This window comes from Haliotis rufescens, unplaced genomic scaffold, assembly GCF_023055435.1.
Source record: "Haliotis rufescens isolate VD_foot unplaced genomic scaffold, xgHalRufe1.0.p SCAF_33, whole genome shotgun sequence".
NCBI lineage: Eukaryota > Metazoa > Mollusca > Gastropoda > Lepetellida > Haliotidae > Haliotis > Haliotis rufescens.
Window position 1 is genome coordinate 2,642,622 of NW_025964035.1, and position 21,326 is coordinate 2,663,947.

Below are 21,326 nucleotides of genomic sequence, written 5' to 3' on the forward strand. Positions count from 1 at the left end.
ATGTAGCTGGAATGGGTATAAATACGGACTACAGACAGTCACAAATCTATGACTATCTAATTAACTGATTGTTTATTCACACAGGTATGGACGTTTTGAACTGCGGCATGGTATCTCAGTGGGCTAGCACTATAAATCGGCATCAGTCCGGACGAGTGCAAGCAGCCACACGCACGCACGCACGCACGCACGCACGCACGCACGCATGTATGCACGTCGTTATATAATTCCAACAATTATTATTATTATATATATTATACTTGCAAACATGCTCTGATTATTGCTTGTAAACATTCTATTGTGGACTGATTATGTATCGATCCAGTGGCTGTCTTATAAACATATTGTTTGTTCACTCAGGTCTCGCCTTGTGTTGTGTAATTGTTTGTTGTTGTTGTTTTTTGTTTAATAGGGATACGATGACATGCATCAACAAAGTCAGCGAGCCTGACCACCCGATTCCGTTAGTCGCCCTAAAGACAAGCATAGTCGTCTTTTACAGCAAGCATGGGTTGCTGAAAACCTATTTCTACCCCGGATCTTCACAGGTCGTGTTGTTGTGTGATTTGGTTGAGTGGAGTACCTCTGTTAAGCGAGCTTATTCCCCAACTCTCGCTTTTATATATGTGTTTTGTAATCCACAAGGTTGTAACATCACGCTTACACATATTCTAACTATGGAACAACTCCACAACAAAGCAAAACCCAATGGGTCAACACCGTCCGTATCAACACACATTGTCAAGAGATAGATATTAAACATTAATCCTACCTTGCCAAACTGTTCTGTTTATCCTTTGGCTGTAAACACAAATAAACACTAAGCAGTATACTCGGAAAACATGAGATCTCCTTCCACAACGTGATAATCCCAAACAGAAAATGTTCAATCTTTTCCGTGCAAGATAAGACACACCATACGGGAGACGAAGCACAACGGGATCATAGATATTTGTAATACCGAATCAGGGCTGGTTGTCAATAGCGTTTTGAGGGGACAGTATACGTAAACCGTTCAGCTCTAATTCTCACAAGCCTAAAAATAGCGCCTCGGTGTCGGGTATGACTTGGAGTGAAGGACAAGTGTCAGCAGTTATGATGGTGGGTATCATCAATGCTGGGATGTCACCCTCTGTATTTCATTGTGCTGCGTGACAATTGTAAAAATAGTTTCTGGGAGGGCGGGATGTGTGTCTGGCTGTGTGGGGGAGGGGGTATGGTTTGGGATAGAGGGAACGAAATGAGAGTAATACATTTTAATGGAGGCCATGCATGTTGTTACAATTTATTGTAATGCTAAACGTGAGTGAGTGAGTGAGTTTGATTTTACGCCGCTTTTAGCAATATTCCAGCAATATCACGGCGGGGGACACCAGAAATGGGCTTCACACATTGTACCCATGTCGGGAATCGAACCCGGGTCTTCGGCGTGACGAGCGAACGCTTTAACCATTAGGCTACCCGACCGCCCCGTAAAGCTAAAAGACAATGCGGCGCATAGCTCATAGAATATAGTTCATGCATGACTTTTAATTCAATAATATGAATCCATAATGTTAATATAGCATGACAGCATACGCGAAGTAACGCGTAAAGCGGGAAGTTCTCTACTTGCCCCAATGTGATACCACACTGTGTCCTTGTTTTAGCCGCTTAATGCCGAGAGACAGGCAGGGTAACAAGAAGCATTCTCTCTTAATGACTCTTGAGTGAGTGAGTATGGTTTTACGCCGCTTTTAGCAACAGTCAAGCAATATCACGGCGGGGGACACCAGATATGGGCTTCACACATTGTACCCATGTCGGGAATCGAACCCGGGTCTTCGGCGTGACGAGCGAACGCTTTAACCACTAGGCTACCCGACCGCCCCTTAGCGACTCTTGACATAACGCGGTCTGGGGATCGAACCACCGACCTTCCGCTGTCCGGGTACACGTTCTACCCACAAGACTACGGGGGGCGGTCGGGTAGCCTAGTGGTTAAAGCGTTCGCTCGTCACGCCGAAGACCCGGGTTCGATTCCCGACATGGGTACAATGTGTGAAGCCCATTTCTGGTGTCCCCCGCCGTGATATTGCTGGAATATTGCTAAAAGTGGCGTAAAACCATACTCACTCACTCACTCACAAGACTACGGAGGCGGTCTCAATATGTCTACTACCGTCTTCAAAGGAGAGCAAATATGCCCTAATCTACCTTTTCTCCAATCTCACAAAAGAGTTAACTTAGCCGCACAGCGGGCGGAGCTTTTGTCAGGTCTCATGTGGGCCGATCACGCCTGCATGCTCGTGCAATTCATCACTTGGCTGGATCTATAACCCACATCTTGGATACAGGCGAGGGATGAACACTCGCTGAGAGTTCAGATGACGTCATACTTGTCCTACATGTAGGTGAGCAAGCAGGGCGCCACGGACATTACGCCTATTCATGTTAAGTATTGATATCCTTAGCAAACGCTGTGAATATTTTATAAAATGTAGCAGTAACCCCGATTCGATTTAAATGCTGTATTGTATTTTGTTTTGCTCATATTTCTAACTATTGACGGTATAAAAAAGTCATATCATACCGAAACCTTGACATAGGACATATTTTGTATAAATACTACTCAACATCTGGTGGGATAATCAGATATGTCATTCTATTTACATATACTCTTATTACATATTAGGAGATACATATCTCCCTATCAAGAGTGGAGCAGTATGTTACACATATCGTGATTTTCATGTTTTGCGAACAGGGTTAAAATTTGAGGATTTACTCTTGTTGTCTGGACGGATTTGTTTAATTTGTTTGTTGCCGCACTCAGCAATATCCTAGCAATAAGACGGCGGTCTGTACATAATTAAGTATGGACCAGACAATCCAGTGATTGACATCATGAGCATCGATCCACGCAGTTGGGATACGATGACATGCATCAACCAAGTCAGCAAGCCTGACTACCCGATCTCGTTAGTCGCCTTTTACAAGCATGGGGGCGGTCGGGTAGCCTAGTGGTTTAAGCGTTCGCTCGTCACGCCGAAGACCCGGGTTCGATTCCCGACATGGGTACAATGTGTGAAGCCCATTTCTGGTGTCCCCCGCCGTGATATTGCTTGAATATTGCTAAAAGCGGCGTAAAACCATACTCACTCACTTACAAGCATGGGTTGCGGAAGACAAATTCTAACCGGGATCGTCACGGATGGACGTATCCATACGGTGAAATAGGCAGTGGCATTATCAAAGAAGCTTGTCTCGCTTTTAGGCCTTCATATAATCATGGGTTCGTGGGTTCGAATCCCAAATTCGCCCTGATCATGGTTCTAGGTTTCTCTGTACCATGGCTATCATCGTGGGTTTCACCAAAGTGGTAAACGTCTGAGACATTCATCACTTAGGGCTCTCCTTCAACATCAAGCTAAAACGCCATGATACAACTGAATTACTGTTCAAAGCGGCGGTTAAACATAACTCACTCACTCCCACAAGAGATGTCGTATTAGGCGAGTAACGGGTTCGGGTGGTCAGGCTCGCTGACTTGGTTGATGCATGTCATCGATTCCAATTGCGTGGATGGATGCTCATGATGTCAATCACTGGATTGTCTGGTTAGGTCCAGACTCGAATATTTACAGACCGCCGTCATATAGCTGGAATATTGCTGAGTGCGGCGTTAAACAACAAACAAACAAACAATCCGAAATTAGCTTTTTAATTGGTGGTTCTTATCGCTTGTTTTATGTCATCACACAAACACCGTTTTGCAAACAAAACATTTAATTTATTTGTTTAAAATATTTAAATGCCGCATTGGCGAATCTCCAACAGATTCAAATATCACTAAAGCTTAAAACGTCAAAGAAATCAAACTCTAAATAAGAGTGTGAACACAGCTACCTTGGTCTTAGGTATATTTTTCCACTTGAAGATGTCAAGTGAATATTCATGATTTCTTTTCAAGATACATGTATGTCGACAGAGTTTTCTCAGATTGTTTCATGAATGTTAACAAGCCTGTTTGATGACAAACTGCGCATGTAGCTTTCAACTCACGTCGCCCCGTCAAGCTTGTTGACAGCTGACTCTTTGAAATCAACAACCCGTCACCTTCCAGCTGTTTGGGTCACGTGACTCATACTTGATGTTCGTGGGAGAATCTTATATATGAGCTTTCTTGACGAACAGGGTACTTGACTGTAATCTCCGAGACATCTTTGTTGAGGGTGTTATCATATATCATGAACACAGTCATATATGTAGCCACATTGGAATTAAACCATTGAAATTGGCGTCAAACTGCCACATACACCTTAGTGTAACGTCACGTCGGCAATCTCATCCATATAGTGACTCGACCAATCTCATTCGTGACAAACTCGTGTTATGCTACTATTCCACACAGACCACGAATCCCACGAATTGATCAATTTTAGGATTCGTAGTTGAATCGTTATCAGTTATCATTCTTAACTGATTCGCATATATTCGTAGTTAGTTCTTACAATTCTTGAGCTATCGGACATTCGTGGCAAAAGTTTTGAGCTGTTCAGAGTTTTGGCCACGAACACCCGATTCAAAAATATCGTAGTTAATTCGTAACAAATTCGTAGTGCATTCTTAGGCATCCTAACTGAATCGTAATCGATTCGTAGGCATTCGTAGGTATTCTGAACACATTCGGGGATTCGTGAATTCGTGGCTTTACGACGAATCGGCTACGAATCTGTCACGAATGCCACGAATACACGCCGAAGGAGGTACGAAGCTATCTTGAGGGTAAACCCCAAAAATTGTCATGAATAGTCACGAATTCATTTTTATTCATACCTGATTCGTACATGCATTCGCCGTATTCTTAACTGATTCCTAACTTTCGTGCAGTATTCGTATTAGCTTCTTGTAAATCTTAGTGAATTCTTGACAATATTCATGCGAATCCAGCCGAATCCCACGAATATTCGTAGCTCTATCGTACCTGCATCGTAACTAGATCGTAGAGCGTCACGAATTGAACCAGAATATTTGCTAAATTCCACGAATCCTCACGAATCACAAATCGTGGCGATTCGTGGGATTCGTGCTCTGTGTGGAATAGTAGCATTATGACCCATTTCACTACGACCACGAATATCCTGAATCACCCCGAATAGGACATTTTTCATGTTCGTAGATAAATCTCAATCATTTCTTGAAGTTCTTAAATGAATCTTATTTGATTCCCAAACATTCGTACAGTTCGCGGGAGTTCGTCGAATCGACGAAAATGTTTTTGTTTGTCACGGGTCCCCGAATTGCAATTTCGTGGCTGTATCGTAATCTATTCGTTATTAATTCTTATGTTCCGTAACAGCTTCGTAATCGATTCTTTTGCATTCTTGGCTACTCTAAGCGATTCGTGGCTCCCAAAATTTCTTGTCCTCAACCCGAAAACATCCCGAAACAGCCAAGAATGTCCCGAGTCAACTACGAATCATGTAAGAATTAAGTTACATTCTGCACAATCGTAACTTAGTCGTAGGTGATTCTTACTATTCGTGCATGATCCGTACATGAATCTTGTAATTTGTACATGTTTCTTAACCCATTCCTGGCATTCTTCATATTTTTCAACCCGATTAGCCACGAAAGTTTGCATTATTGGCATAATCGTCACGAATTTCGAAAGTTTTCGATTCGGGGTGATTCGGGATATTCGTGGTCGTAGTGAAAGGGGGCATTATTATTCCGGGACAAGCCAAATGGCGACTCGTGCCCCTCTCATGGCCATTATTGCAAACGGGCATACCTACAACAATTGTTAACTCGTTACGTAATGGTTCACATATCTTTCCTCACATATTATATATATTTCAGATGCAACTTAAAGCACATCGGGATATGCGGAATTATACAGTATGACTGAATACATTTAACTGTATCTTGGGTATATTTTTAGATGCAAGACATATGTAAAACCAAAAAGTTATTTCCGAGGGATTCTTGTCCGAAGAACTTGAAATCATACGCGCATTCTGATTGGTTTGTCGTATTTTCGCACATGACATTCATCGATAGGGGGACGAGTCTTCTTGCAGGTTACGGAAAGGGGCGAATGGTGACGAAATGACTAATCTATGCATTACTACCCCATATAACCTGACATCCGAGGACAGCATAACACATCAACGATGTATCTGATACTAGTTTAAGGACAATAAAAGCTGAGATCATAAGACAATGAGTGAGTGAGTTACAGTTTAAAGTCACATCGGAAATATTTCAGCCATATCGTGACTAGATAAATTTTTGTATCAGTAATATATGTTTAAACTATATAAAATTCTGTCTTTGAAGGACAATGTAACAACAAGAATATCACAGATTGACATAAAACTAGTTTGAGAGGATGTAAAAATAATTAGCATTCAACAACACAATATAAAAACGGGCTAAAGATCGCCAGCAACTGAAGGTAGATCACCATACTGGGGACCATGGGGACTTACAGTACTTTTGCTACCTGCATGGAGCCCAGCAGGATTTACATCATTCGGGTGTTGGCGAAGATGGACAAATTTAGCCGAACTAAAATTAAAACCGTGGCAGTTATAGATATACTGTGAATGACATGGACTAACTAAACGGGATCGGGTGGTCAGGCTCGCTGACTTGGTTGATGCATGTCATCGATCCCAATTGCGTGGATCGATGCTCATGATGTCAATCACTGGATTGTCTGGTCCAGACTCGATTATTTACAGACCGCCGTCATATTGCTGAGTGCGGCGTTAAACAACAAACAAACCAAAACCAAAAAACGTATAGTACCATCTCAGGGGCACAATTTTTTTACACTACTTCAACCCCCTTCGAGGTACAGCCACTAACAATCTTGGTTATCCAATTTATTCTACCAATATTAAAATATCATTTATTAATTACAAAACACATGTTTCAAAATTTATTAAACAATTCTATTTCTTTTAAAAAGCCAATAATTAAATGAGAACATACCGGATCAAAAAGATCATTTGGCGATGACACTTTGAAATATTAAACCCTTGCGATGGAAAAATCAATACAGTCTAGCTAATGACATGATACAGAAACCGGGCTAGAAAATTCCAACAGAACAAAGTTAGGCCCCCACAGAGATGCGTGAGAGCCAGGACATGAAGGATGCTGATGCTATTCAGCCTGGAAATGAAAGTAGTTTTCGGTCCAAAGGGGCACGGGTGGCGCAATCGTTTAAGTCGTTTCAGGAGCCGCGATCGCTGTACAGAGTTGCGTCCCTTGGGCACCCCAGAAACATGTGATGGGTTCGTATTCCAGTTCGCTCCTATTATGTTTCTAGCTTTGTCATCACCATACCCGTGTTTGTTGGTTTCATCAAAGTGGTAAACGCCTAAGACCTGCATCAGTTTGGGCTTTCCTCCCACATTAAGCTGACACACTGTGTCATATAAACCAGACTACTGTTCAAAGTGGCGTTTAACCAACACACTCACACTCTCGATCTCGAGTTTCTGTGGACTGGCTTGGTCTGCGTGACAGGATGTCACGTCCAGAAAAGGAATTAAAGCCAGTCACAATTATCGTGAGGCTTTCATTTGTGGAGCATGTGGATCTGACGGGCCCTTGTAAAATCGGTAGTCTCTGCGAATATACAGGCTAGTTCAAATGCAGTACAGGTAACGAAGCACGAAGTTAACGATTCTCATGTATTACGAATATGTACATGTATTGCATAAAATTTCAGTGCAGCAAATTTGTGCTGTACTTATTTTCATTTATATATTGTACTAATTTAACTTTCAGGCTGTATTTAAATCAGATTTTAAATATCTCTCTCTCAAGTTTGAGAAATTACATGAGACAGTTTTGGGGTGAGTGAGTGAATGGTATATAACAGCGGTCTGTAAATAATCGAGTCTGGACCAGACAAGCAGTACAAGCAGCCACACACACACATGCATGCATGCACGTCGCTTTTCAAGAGCAATTATCTTGGACGCGACGTTTCACCTCACCTCACCTCACCTCACCTCACCTCACCTCACCTCACGTTGCTCGTAATTTCAATCACTGGTTTGTATGGTCCAGACTCCATTGTAAACAAACCGCAGAGATAATGGTAATAATTGTAGGGACGGGCAGTAATAAGAAACAGTATCATCTTTATAATTATGAAGTAACTATGAAACGGTTCGTCGTCTTCTTCGGGTTCACAAATGCAACAGACAAAAGAGCATGAACTTGTAAGCTAAGCGAAACAGGCTGGTGTGAAATGTCCGACAAAATCCCCACTCGCTCGCCGACAGGTAGCGGCCGAGCTGGTACGTGCTGAAAGCCGCCGCGCGACGTCAACGTAGAAATATTTCTCCAACCACCGAAGTGTGTATTTACGTAACAATAACGCGCCATGAATAATCCCTATTGTCCACACTTCGAAAAAGCTAATCCCGGGGCAGGCGAAATGTACAGATTGTAATTTGGAACACCACCGATCTCCTTTGAGGCAAGTCTATATGCATAACACGTTGTCATCTCGCAAGGAAGAAATGTATGTGAGAAAAATCTTTCCCCAAAATAAGATCTCTTGGTTATGTGTTCATTTGAAAAATTATAAACATGGTTACTGTTAAAAGAGCACATAAAACACACAGAGAGATACACTTAATTTTTTATAAATACGAAAATGGAAGTATCATAAATGGACTTCCTGTATAGCGGTCCTTGAGGTATTGTTTAGGGACCGAGCATTGAATATTAGGGACCGTCCTCTAGAAGAGTCTGCTCGGGTTGTTTTTTAAAAGGTTAGGTGAGATGCATCTTCCCGATTCAAGGGCGTCCTCTGGCCTTACTATCAAAGTTTGATGCTGTAGTTAACGAGATGAAAAACCGTTGCAATAGGTGCTGTTGTTTGCTAACATTTGTTTGTTTGTTGTTTTACGCCGCACTCAGAAATATTCCAGCTATATGACGGCGGTCTGTAAATACTCGAGACTGAACCAGACAATCAAGTGATTAATAGCATGAGCATCAATCAACACAATTGGAATCGATGACATGCATCAACCAAGTCAGCGAGTCTGACCACCCGATCCCGTTAGTCGCCGCTGACGCCAAGCATACTGGCCTTTTACGGCAAACATTGGTTGCTGAAGACCTATTCTATCCCGGATCTCACACAAGGGAAGATGGGTGAAATGGGGTTTGACGTCGTTTTCAAGATTATTGCACTTATAGTAACATATACCTTTTTTCTATTAGATTAAGATGTAATGTTTTACCTTTACGACAGATGGCATCATGTGTCCTGTTTGCAATATGTCTGTTGAAGTGAGTTGAAGTGAATCTACAAACATAATTGGGGCGAACCGGGATTCGAACTCACAATCATAGGTTTTTGACGTGCCCAAGGGACGCAACTCTGCACGATTAAGACGACCCCCCCCCCCCCCCCCCCCCCACCACCACACACACACACACACACACACACACACACACACACACACACACACACACACACACCAAAGGCCTATACACAAATAAACTAATTTTGATATTTTTGATATGGCGACGTGTGTGTGTGCGTGCATCGCGATTTTCCATTATTAAATATCCCCTGTAAACACCAGTGCCGCGCTACGCTATTGATAGTTGTAAAATAAATCCTGTAAACAGTTTACTCTACACGTGGTTTTCATCGAGACATTGCTTCAAGAGACACGTGGTTTTCATCGAGACATTGCTTCAAGAGACACGTGGTTTTCCAAAAAGAACACGTTCATAAAAATATATCGGACAATAACTACAGGTCAATTGAATACTTCTTTATTTGGATCGGTGACGGGATTCCTTAACGGAATGCCCGACGATTTTGTCAGGAAATTTGTAAAACCTGCATATATAATTAAAACATGGACGAGTATTGATTTAAATTGCATAACAGTGTTTTTTTATTGAATCATTACGCAACGAGTTCGCAATTCGTTTAGCTGGGTTACAGGCCGGCAAAGCCACATTTCGAAAATAGATAGCCCAAATTGATGTGGCGCTCCCGGCAATGGTTATGGTTGCGTGATTGTATAATGTGGCTCTCACGGCTATGCTGTCAAAACATGCTTTGTGATTCTAACAGGTTACCGTATATAACAAAACAAGTCTTGTTTTCTCATTTCTTATTCAACAAGGATAACATATTCATCAAAACTTTACATTGATGAATATGAATAGCATATGAATATCATAATGGATCATAACTGCAGATGAAGGAGGTCGCCCACGTGGTCAGCATATTCCATCTCACTCAGGTGTTGGTTCAGGAGCTGGATCTTGAGGGACGCAATACGTGCATCGATTGCCTTGTACTTCTTTCTTCGTGAAGGTTCTGACCACTGGTGAGAGAGTCTCAGGACTGCAACCTCTTTGAGTGACTGCTCTCGCTGAAATAGCTTCACTACCTCGTAGATGTTCGGGTGGCACTTCTTGGCAAGTTTCTTTATCTTGTTGTGCCACCCTTCCAGGTGATTGTTGGTACGGTGGCCTTGGTTTTCGAAATGGTTCCAAATCTCTGGCATGAAGGCCTGTCCTTGAACCCAACTGGTTGTCACGTAGTCCATGAAAGCAGTCACTTTAGGGCCAGCAGGAGAGTCAGCAATGGCATCAAGCCACACATCATCCACTTTGTCACGAGGTACTAGAGGGAGCATTACAAACCACCCTCAATCTAAACAAGGCTCTAACTCTAGAAGCAATACTAAACCCACAAAATAAACTAGAAAACTTCAAGGCCTTAGGCGTATTCTTAATAAAAACGGAACTAATAAAACGCATCTAAAAACACAATAACCTACCAAATCAAAATCACATAAACAAACAAACATCCACCATACCCAGCTCCCTTAGTTTTCCTCCCCAATCCCATCGGCATCTATTCCAAATCTCAAAATTCCCAAATTCTATATAAGCAACCCCTAAAACCCCCCTCTTGGGTTGCACAGACCACCTTCGCCCCTTTCGGAAACACGTTAAATGGCCTGGCCGGGCCCGTGTGCGAAATACGCATCAGTCGGAAAGCGCATGTTAAATCTCCAAAGTAAGTAAGTAAGTAAGTAACACCACGCTTAGTAATTTAAATGTGGGACACTCATTTAAAGGTATCGGTAATCGGATTAATTAATTACCCGCTAGAATAGGTGAAATGCACTCAGCTGAAAATGTGGCTCTACCGGCAATAGCCATTTCTGTAATGTGGCGCTCCCGGCTAGACACCGTTTAGCTGTGCCCGTTTGCGCTTAGACGGAACACAGTTTAAAAAATGGCCGCGAGAGGGACACTAGTCGCTATTCGGCTTGTCCCGGAATAACACAAGTTCGTCACGAATGGCCCCGAATATGACGAAAGTGGGTAAACTACATGTACAGCAAACTATTGCATAAAGTAGCGATTTTGTACCTGTAGGGATTGAAATTTATTGTTTGTTAAGCCATCGAAATATAAAGGTAACAGCAATCCTAAAATTGTTATGCCCCGGTCCTTGACTACTTTACTTTACTTTACTGTACTGTACTGTACTGTACTTTACTGTACTGTACTTCACTTCACTTCACTTCACTTCACTTCACTTCCAACATGTTGAACAGAAGTTTTGGTGCACGCATAATGTCGAAAAATTACGAGAAATCGGAATTTGTTGCAAAGATATAAACTCATTGCAAAAGAATCGCAACACTATTTTGAACTATTGTAAAAGTGTTTCAGTGGTAAAATGACCTCGCCAGTGACCCTCATGCCAGGCGTGTTAAAACGTTTATTCAGAATTTCGGCCTCGTAGCCCCCGAGTACCATTCAGTGAACAGAATAAAGTTAGTAGTGTGACATGACATGACATTTACTTATTTAACAACTCTTTGAAATCTTACAGAAAATGTGTTTGATAAAGATAGCTACTGACTTAATAGTTTGTACATCATTTGAGTTGAGTACATTGTAATTACCTGGTGCTAATGTATTTATTTTCAAAATGCGGCAAATATTTCTTTTTTGGGGAAGCGGGGACACTGGTGGCGCAGTCGTCTAAGGCGCCGCGATTCGCTGTGCAGAGTTGCGTCCCTTGGGCACGCCAGAAACCTATGATTGTGGGTTCGAATCCCGGTTCGCCCCGATTATGTTTCTAGGTTTGTCAGCACCATACCCGTGCTCGTGGGTTTCACCGAAGTGGTAAACGTCTGAGACCTGCATCACTTCGGGTTTTCCTCCCACCTTAAGCTGACACGCCGTGATATAACTGGAACACTGTTAAAAGCGGCGTTGAACCCAACTCACTCACTCACTCACTCACTCTTTGGGAAGCAAAGGCATCATTTAAACAGAGCATGGTACTCGTCTTCACTGGACCAAGATTTACAATATGTACACATAATGTTTGAATTGTCTATGTCTTTGTTCTTCCTTATATCTTGTATTTTTAAACATTGTAAAGATATTCTAAACTTACACATCCCTCGAAGAAGTGATTTATCATTTAATGTGAAATATTTCTCAGGTTCAAACACAGATTTAATGGAAGCATAATAATGTGAAAGAAAGTGAGAGAGTCTAAAACTTTCTGATTAGTTTTGAACGAAAATATCAACGAGTCTTGTTTCAAGGTGGAAACAAATGATAACTTATCCCCAACATCTTGAGCAATCCAAACATAGGAAAAAGCACAAGTAAATAATATTTTCTGACACCAGATGCCCATGTATGGTTGCCATGGTTATTTAAAGACACTAGAGACGGGTACCTCTGGAAAGGGAAACGATTATATACCATACGTATAAGTTTAATCCAATATTAAATTACTTTCATCTAGGTTTGGATAAATATAGTATAGCGCCCAGTCTCCCCTGGTATAGCTTTATTTCCAACAGCAATCTGTTAAAGTATAACGCATGACCCTTTTTTTTCTTTAAAATACCTGGTGCCCGAAATCTCTGCAGGACATACAAGATTTGGTGATATCTTTTTTCAAAACGTATACTGGCTGTTGAAAATAAAACAGATGTTTTCTTTAAATAATTTATAGATTGGGGGTAGAGCTTTCTTGGCCTGAGAAGCAAGCATTGTGCAGGCCGTTGACCAATTTAACCGCGAGGAAAACATTAAACCTAAATATTCATAAGAGGAAACAACTCTCATATTTACATTACGAAACGACCCTTTTCCCTTTTGCGCAACTTTACCACCATTTCTTACTACTACTATATTTGACTTGTCTAGGTTAAGCTCTAACCCCCAAGAGTCACAAAACTGCTTTAGAGCGTTCAGTTGCTTTTGTAGACCATTCACTATATCATCAGCAAATAAAAGCAAATGTAGACACCTAATTTCTTGAGTTACAAATATCCCATTACTACATTTCTCATAAATAGCATCACCAAGATAATTTATATAGAAAATGAAAAGTGATGGTCTCAGGACGCAGCCCTGTCGCACACCTGATATGGTATTAAAATTCTCTGTCTTAACAGAGTTAGTTTTCACACACGCATCAACTGACTTATACATGCTCTTTAAAATTAAATACATTTTTCCATGACATCCTTTAGTCTGCAACCCATATAATAGCTTTTTTATCTACAAGGTCGAATGATTTCTCAAAGTCTATGAAGGCGCAGTAAAAACGTCCGATAGAGATATTTAGAAGAAAGAACTTGTAAGGTAAATATATTATCGGTTGTAGAATAGCCGGGCCTAAACCTTCACTAAGTAATTCATTTCGTTTCACCCATGATCGTAAACGATTTTCTAAAATGCTTGTAAAATAGTTTACCCGAGATATCTAAGAAAGAAATTCCTCATAGCAATGTACTGTTAAACGGAAAATAATTACCAATTGAACCAGCCTCACTGAGTCCACACGACACTGACAACTAGTCAAACACGAGAACAATGTGTAGTGTTGCTTTTCACAAACATATATTTGAAACATAACAATGTTAACATTTATGTCCTCGCTGTGTGTTCCCACTCCTGTTGTGTGCAATGGGTCATTAGGACTAGTTTGGGAAACGCCGGAAATGCCGCAAATACGCGACAGGTAATAAGTTCCACTGCCAAGAACACTTATCTGCTTTCAACTGCCACTTGACCTCTCTGCACTGGAGGGACCTACATGTATACGAGTCAAAAGAAGTTGAGGAACATCTGACCCGTGAAGATCCGGGGTAGAATAGGTCTTCAGTAACCCGTGCTTGCTGTAAAAGGTGACTATGCTTGTCGTAAGAGGCTACTAACGGGATCGGGTGGTCAGGCTTGCTGACTTGGTTGATGCAGTATATATACTGTGCTTGTGGGTTTCACTAAAGTGGTAAACGGCCAAGACCTGCATCGCATCAGGCTTTCCTCCCACATTACGCTGACTCATCGTGACATAACTACAGTACTGTTCAAAATACAACTCACTCTTTTAGTCCTGCGCCATGATGGTGTAATATATACTAGCCTAGGCAAGTCTAGATCAAACTAAAACAAGCCTAGTTTCCTAAACAGCAGAGGAGCTAAAGGTTCTTTTGAAAAAAATAAATTACAATTATTTCAAATGCTTTCACAGACAAAGTGTTGGTCTACACTCGTTTAACCACAGCTATGTTCTCACGACATTTGAACAATCATAATAAAAGTGTGATTATTATTCGTATGAGCCGTGAAATTATCGTTTAGTTTGTTTGTTGTTCATATTTTGTTTATCAGTGTCATGCCACCTCAAGGGTCGGTTCCTCGGGTCCTTCATTTCGCATACTGACCCCGTCAAGGCTAATCATTCATTTTGTTATACCAAAAGTTTATGAAGCCTTTAAACCGTCCTCTGTTTCATTACAGTAACTTTGTGAAATATTAGTACCAGACGCCATCTTGTTTTCTAGCAGACGAGTCAATTTTCATCACGTGACAGGACAGTACTGATCATGTGACGAGTCCATATACGAGTCACTGACGAGATATCAATCAGACCCGATTATTCACAGACCGCCGTCATATAACTGCGGCGTTAAACAACAAACAAACAAACAAACAAAGATCTGGGTCGTGTAGATGATCCCGAAGAACCACAAACTTATCGATTTGGTGTTTAATGGAAGACATCGAGTGATAATCAAAGGCTGGCAGACCCAAAGACACACGTGACGAAATACGCAACAAAGGGATTTCCTCTTCACACAGGACAACAGTCATGTCCCTTGTGATCATAAATAGTACGATAAAAAAAGCCATGTTTTTTAAATTATGCAGCCCTTGATAAAACCGCTTGACGACGACCTTTAATTGTACGTGCACGAGGCATGGCATGCTTTTATCATCAAGTGCAGTGTCTGCTTACTGTGTAAACAAACACGTTGTTGGTGGAGCTAATGCGGTTGGTAGTACTAACGCTAGGCTACGAATATGTCCCATTTAACACGACTGAATATGTACACGGAGCAAACATAAATCAGACCATGGCTGTATTCATAACTTGTTTTTATATGAAACTGCTCATATCAAAGGTTAATAACCACACAACCATAAATCGAATGGTAAGAGCTATTTGATAAGATAACATTGTTTGTTTGTTTGTTTGTTTGTTGTTTAATGCCGCACCCAGCAATATTCCAGCTAAATGACGACAGTCTGTAAATTATCGAGTCTGGACCAGACAATCCAGTGTTTTACATCATGAACATCGATCCACGCAATTGGGATCCATGACATGCATCAAACCAAGTCAGCGAGCCTGACCACCCGATCCCGTTAGTCGCCTTTTACGACAAGTATAGTCGCCTTTTACGGCAAGCATGGATTGCTGAAGACCTATTCTACCCCAGATCTTCACGGGTCGATAAGACAACATAGTGAGGGTAGGTGTAATATTTTTACAATATGAAATAAACATCAACGCCAGAAAATGTCCAGTCTCGATTATCCACCAAAACCATCTTCCACCCTTACCGAACTAGACTGGAATTTCGGGTCTCAGCGTGTTATACGAATAATGTTCTTTCTATGTCCCTTCTACTGACCAATCAGATTCCACCACTCGTTTCACTTTTATCACAATAAAATGACACGCAGTCAAAACGATCTTTTCGATCATAAAGATTTTTTTTGTAATAAAACCCGAGTCAGGACTAATGCCGATTGTTTAACACCACAGTTTAACATGAATACCCCACTCAGACACAGTATACTGACTCCGAGCCGACTGGTCCTTGTTTTAGCTCCTTAATGCTAAGCGCCAGGCAGGGAAACAACAAATACCATCTTTTAACGTCTTTTGGTATGACGCGGCCGGTAATCGAACCCAGGACCTTCCGCTCTCCGGGCAGACGCTCTACAACTCAACTCAGCTCTACAACTCGAGGCGGTCTTAATATGCAACATGAGGAGAGACTTCATAAAGCGAAGATATTTTTTTTTATAGTTTTTAATGAAATAACAAAATGAAATTCCAAGACGATTGAATCAATATTGAAATCAATCCAGTCGGACCAAACGTCGTTTTTTATATGACTTAAATTATGGGTGGCAAAATTGTCAAGTAAAGAGACGGTGACCCAGGTCGTGACTTCACTACCATATATCATGTCACATCATGTCACTTGTCACGCTTCCGAGTATCATTGTGGGGGACCTAAACACTCGCGAAGGAACTACCGCCATTAATAAACGTCATGCTGGGATAACGTACTTACAACCACGCGTTTCATAAGAGTTTTGGATTATACACAGATAAAACAATACGTGGTTTCATGAGTAATGACGGGATTATTCTTCCTCTAGGACCGTAAGAAGTTCTGATCAAGCTTTACGTAGAACTTCCTCCATCCTAAAAGTGCAGTCTACTGTCATTGCACGCTCTGAATACAAACGTTTTGTTCACAGCTTTGAAGTTGATAATATGTGCCTGAAAGTATTTGACACTATTATTCTGTCGGACAACAAAGTGACAAGGTTATGTTTAAAACATATGAGATTATGTTTTTTGCTTGTAACGTTGTTTGGACGTGTCGAAGTAACGCTAGCTATTACGCAACACATTGCGGTCACACATTCGTAGCCAAGTAACTTGGCTTGTTTAATACCTTGGCCATTTCTTCTCCAAATGTTTCAAAGAAAGAAAATCAAATCTAACGACATAACACCGTGAAAGCTCTGTTTACCACCGGATATCTTCTTATTATTATTGTTGTTGTTGTTGTAAGTATATCTACATGTATTTCAGGCAAGTATGATGTGTTGTGTGTCTCGTAGGTCGAGCGGCCGGCCATTGTCATACTGGTAACCAATGCACTATATGAACAAATAATAAACTAATTCTTGTAATTAGACTGACATTTTTACTGTAACATGGGGTTTATAAAGCACGGATTGATGCTCATAATGTCAATCACTGGATTGTCTTGTCCAGACTCGATTTTTTACTGACCGCCGTCATGTAGCTGGAATAGTGCGGCGTTAAACAAACAAACAAACAAACCACATAGTCACATGATACAACATGTAGATCCGTGTGCATTAATTGCAAAGTAGAACTAACATTCAAAATATTTCGTATATAAGTCAGTGTGTCAATGAGGTGTACTGATAAACTCGGATAGATGATCTTCAAGTGGGGGCGCACGTACGTACGCACACACACACACACACGCACGCACACACACACGCACGCACGCACGCAAGCACGCACAACCGACACGCGCGCGCGCGAATTTTGATAGATCTTGTTTAACACTGTTTGCATTTTCGTTTTAGTAGAAATTAATTGGATGAAGACTGACTGGCTGAAAATATATATATGGATTATGAAATAATTTAAGCAATGCTACAATACATTAACTAGTCACAACCAACACCATCTTGGATACAATTTATCACATCTTCACCATCATCACATCTTGTGGTATATCCCAGGTTGAAAGTTAGACCTACCTACCTTTACTGCATGGTATCCACAGACCAGGTATATTATCCTACGCCAGGAGCGAAAGTTCTCAACAAATATCTGACGACTGGAAAGGCACAACCTCCAACTCGAACACTGGAAAGGCTAAGACGATTACACGTGACGTTTTCTGTTTTGACTGCCGGCATTGTTTGTAACCTGAATAATCAATGGACGAGTTTATATTTATCGTACACAAAATGAATCAAAGGGAGATAAGTGAATTTGTGTAAGGTAAAACCACATTGGCACTAAAAGCCTGAAGAGATTTCGATTTGTAACACTGAATTGAATGTGTCTAAGGGAGGTAACTGTTGTGGTGTTACTAACTAGTCGGCTTTATGCATCTTTAATGCATGGTGTGTAGGGTACGTACCTTCACAGCTAATGACGTATAGTCAGTTATTGATCGCAGCCTTGGATTTTATACGCAGGTAGGTTGTCTTAGTGACTGAGTGATATGTAGGTTCCGTTTGAAGACACATAGCATACTAATAAAATCCTTTGTTTCCAAGTACAAAATGATCTATCTCATGCAGTCTTCCACCTGTGGGTGTTGAGACTTTCGACGTCATTTTACTGTACTGAAACAGTCCGCTGACACGCCTCATATCAAAGTGCACGATTATCACGTGCAGCACGAGCATACTGTCACGCGCTGACTGATTCCATTTGCTGGTTTGGAAGGCTTGGGATTAAAACTTCAACTGTTTTGTGAACAGTTATAAATCGGCAGCATTATGAATATTTTAATATCTTATCGTGGAGCATGTTGGTTTGTTGTTTAACGCCGCACTCAGCAATATTCTAGCTATATGACGGCGGTCTGTAAATAATCGAGTCTGGACCAGACAATCCAGTGATTTATATCATGAGCATCGTTCCACGCAATTGGGCGTATTCTTACAAGTGAGACGACTGGGCCACACGAAATTCTAGGAGAAGTTTCAGAAGTCGATGGTGGTAAAAGTAAAGATAGCATTAAAACGAAGAGTTCAAGGCTGATGGTTGGAATTAGTTGTGAGGCTCGGCTATTCCAATATCGGGGGATTTCTCCAGGATTTCACACTGTACCAGAACATATATATACACTTGGTGATCAACACCAATAGGGTGGAGAACCCGTGATCTATCCCCGTCGAGTGGTCGGGTAGCCATGTGGTTAGAGCGTTCGTTCGTCACGCCGAAGACCCGGGTTCGATTCCCGACATGGTTACATTGTGTGAAGCCCATTTCTGGTGTCCCCCGCTGAGATATTGCTGGAATATTGCTAAAAAGCGGCGTAAACCACACTCACTCACTCACTCACTCACTCACTGTCCCAGGAACACATATAACATTGGTTTATGTAACACATAAATAACACTTTGAAAAGTTTGGTCGCCAGAGTTTTGTCCCTTTAATTTCAAGTTCAATAGTGTTAATATATGAGATTTTATGTGTGGATCTCTTATTTTGGTGACTGTTCAATTGTTTGTTTGTTGTTTAACGCCGCATTCAGCTATATGACGGGGGTCTGTAAATAATCAAGTCATAACCTGACAATCCAGTGATCGATATCAAGAGCATCGATCCACACAACTAAAGGGTTCGGTGGTCAGGCTCGCTGACTTGGTTGATGCATGTCATCGTATCCCTCTTGCGTTGATCGATGCTTATGAATTCAATCACTGGATTGTCTGGCCCAAACTCGATTATTTACAGACCGCTGTCATGGAGTTGTAATATTGCTGAGTGCGGCGTTAAACAACAAACACTCACTCACTCACTCACTTACTCTTTAAACGACTTGATACTATCAACATTCATTTCTGAACAGCCTTTATCCTACACTCTCCTCGTCGCAACACTTTCATATTTCCGTCGCAGAAACCTCAGATTTTTTACCATTTTCGTCCTGAAAATTAAAAAAACGAATTCGATTTAGTTTACTGTGAGTTTGTATTTGTTTTCACCGTAGTCAGCAATATAAGTTTATCATGGAGGTCTGTTACGTGTGAGTGAGTTAAAAAATTTAGTCACACCGGCAATATTTCAGCCATATCGTGACTATCAAGGATTCAACATACTAATTGAATCTTATCTAAAATCATGCCAACGAAGTGCAGTAGGTCTGTTGCGAAGTGAGTTTGGGCAAAGCAAAACATTTCACCCCAAGTCATCATGCAACGACACCAATCAGATCATATTTACAGCTAATAAACTCAAGACGAATTTCCTTAAAACCACCATAAACATATTTACTTTCTGAAAACAAGGAAAGTATCAATTCAGCTTGTGCCATGTGGGTTATTCACCCTGTTTCCCTGGTAACGGTCTGTGATAACGAGGCCACGCTGTGATTGGACGTACGCTCTGCCCCCCAGTGGGAATACGTGACTCCATGTTCGAGCAGGCCCCAAGCATCCAGTTCTTGTCCTAAATGTGGATTAGCTGGTCACAATGGGTTATCTAGCTGCTAATGTATCATCATGCATAGGAAAAGTCGGGTAGTCTAGTGGTTAAAGCATTTGCTCGTCGCGTCTAACTTTCGAGTTCGATTCAAGCCATGGGTACAATGAGTGAAGCCATTATGTGTGTCCTGCGACCGTTATGAATTTAAAACTATTTTAAAAAACGGCGTAAAATCGAACTCTTTCACTGTTCGTAACGAAACTGCTTGTCTATAAAAAAAACACTGGTTCGTCTGGAAAAGAATCTATTATTCCCTGGTCGGCGTGAAAAAGCCGGATATAGCGCGATATAATGTTATTTTCTCCTTAAATTTCTATCATTCAATTTTTATAAAACAAATTGTGTGAATGTTAATTGTAACAAATCGGAACTTATAGAAATAATTATGACATGGGTCCACATGCACAAAACAATCTTTTCACTACGACAGTCATAAGTGAGTGATGTGAGGAGAAATGGGGTTTAACGTCGCGTCCATGAATATTGCACATATATAGCGACGTGCACGTGTGTGTGTGTGTGTGTGTGTGTGTGTGTGTGTGTGGCTGCTTGTAGTCCGGACTGATGCCGGTTTTAAAGTGCCAGCCCACCATGCCGCAGTTTAAGATGGATACCCCACTCAGACACAGTATACTGCCTACGTGCCGACCAGTCCTTGTTTTATCCCCTTAATGCCGAGCGCCAGGCGGGGTAACAACCAATACCGTGTTTCAACGTCTTTTGGTATGACGCGGTCCGGGATCGAACCCCGAACTTCCGTTCTCCGGGCGGGCGCTCCACCCACTACACCACGGAGGCGGTCCTGTGCGTAAATCCAGGGTAGGGGAGCTACGATTGTCGCAGTCTACGATTGTTTGTCTCAAAAGGACCCCGTTAGTAATTACAGCCAAGGGACGCCACCTTTGTTCAAAAGCCCAGGTGGACAATACCA

General features: G+C 41.4%; 1 protein-coding gene across 7 annotated transcripts in view; it reads right to left on the reverse strand.

Moving 5' to 3' along the window:
• The window catches only part of LOC124115044 (multiple epidermal growth factor-like domains protein 10), a 76,545-nt gene extending 58,466 nt beyond the window's left edge, over nucleotides 1–18,079 (reverse strand). For 6 of the 7 annotated variants that reach the window (XM_046475849.2, XM_046475852.2, XM_046475855.2 and 3 more), the window contains exon 1: nucleotides 773–954. The gene's annotated coding sequence lies outside the window, so the exon portion shown is untranslated. Of the gene's footprint in view, nucleotides 1–772; nucleotides 955–17,932 lie in introns of those variants that run through there. The other variant, XM_046475851.2, reaches the window with a different exon arrangement.
• Nucleotides 18,080–21,326: the final 3,247 nt, after the last annotated feature.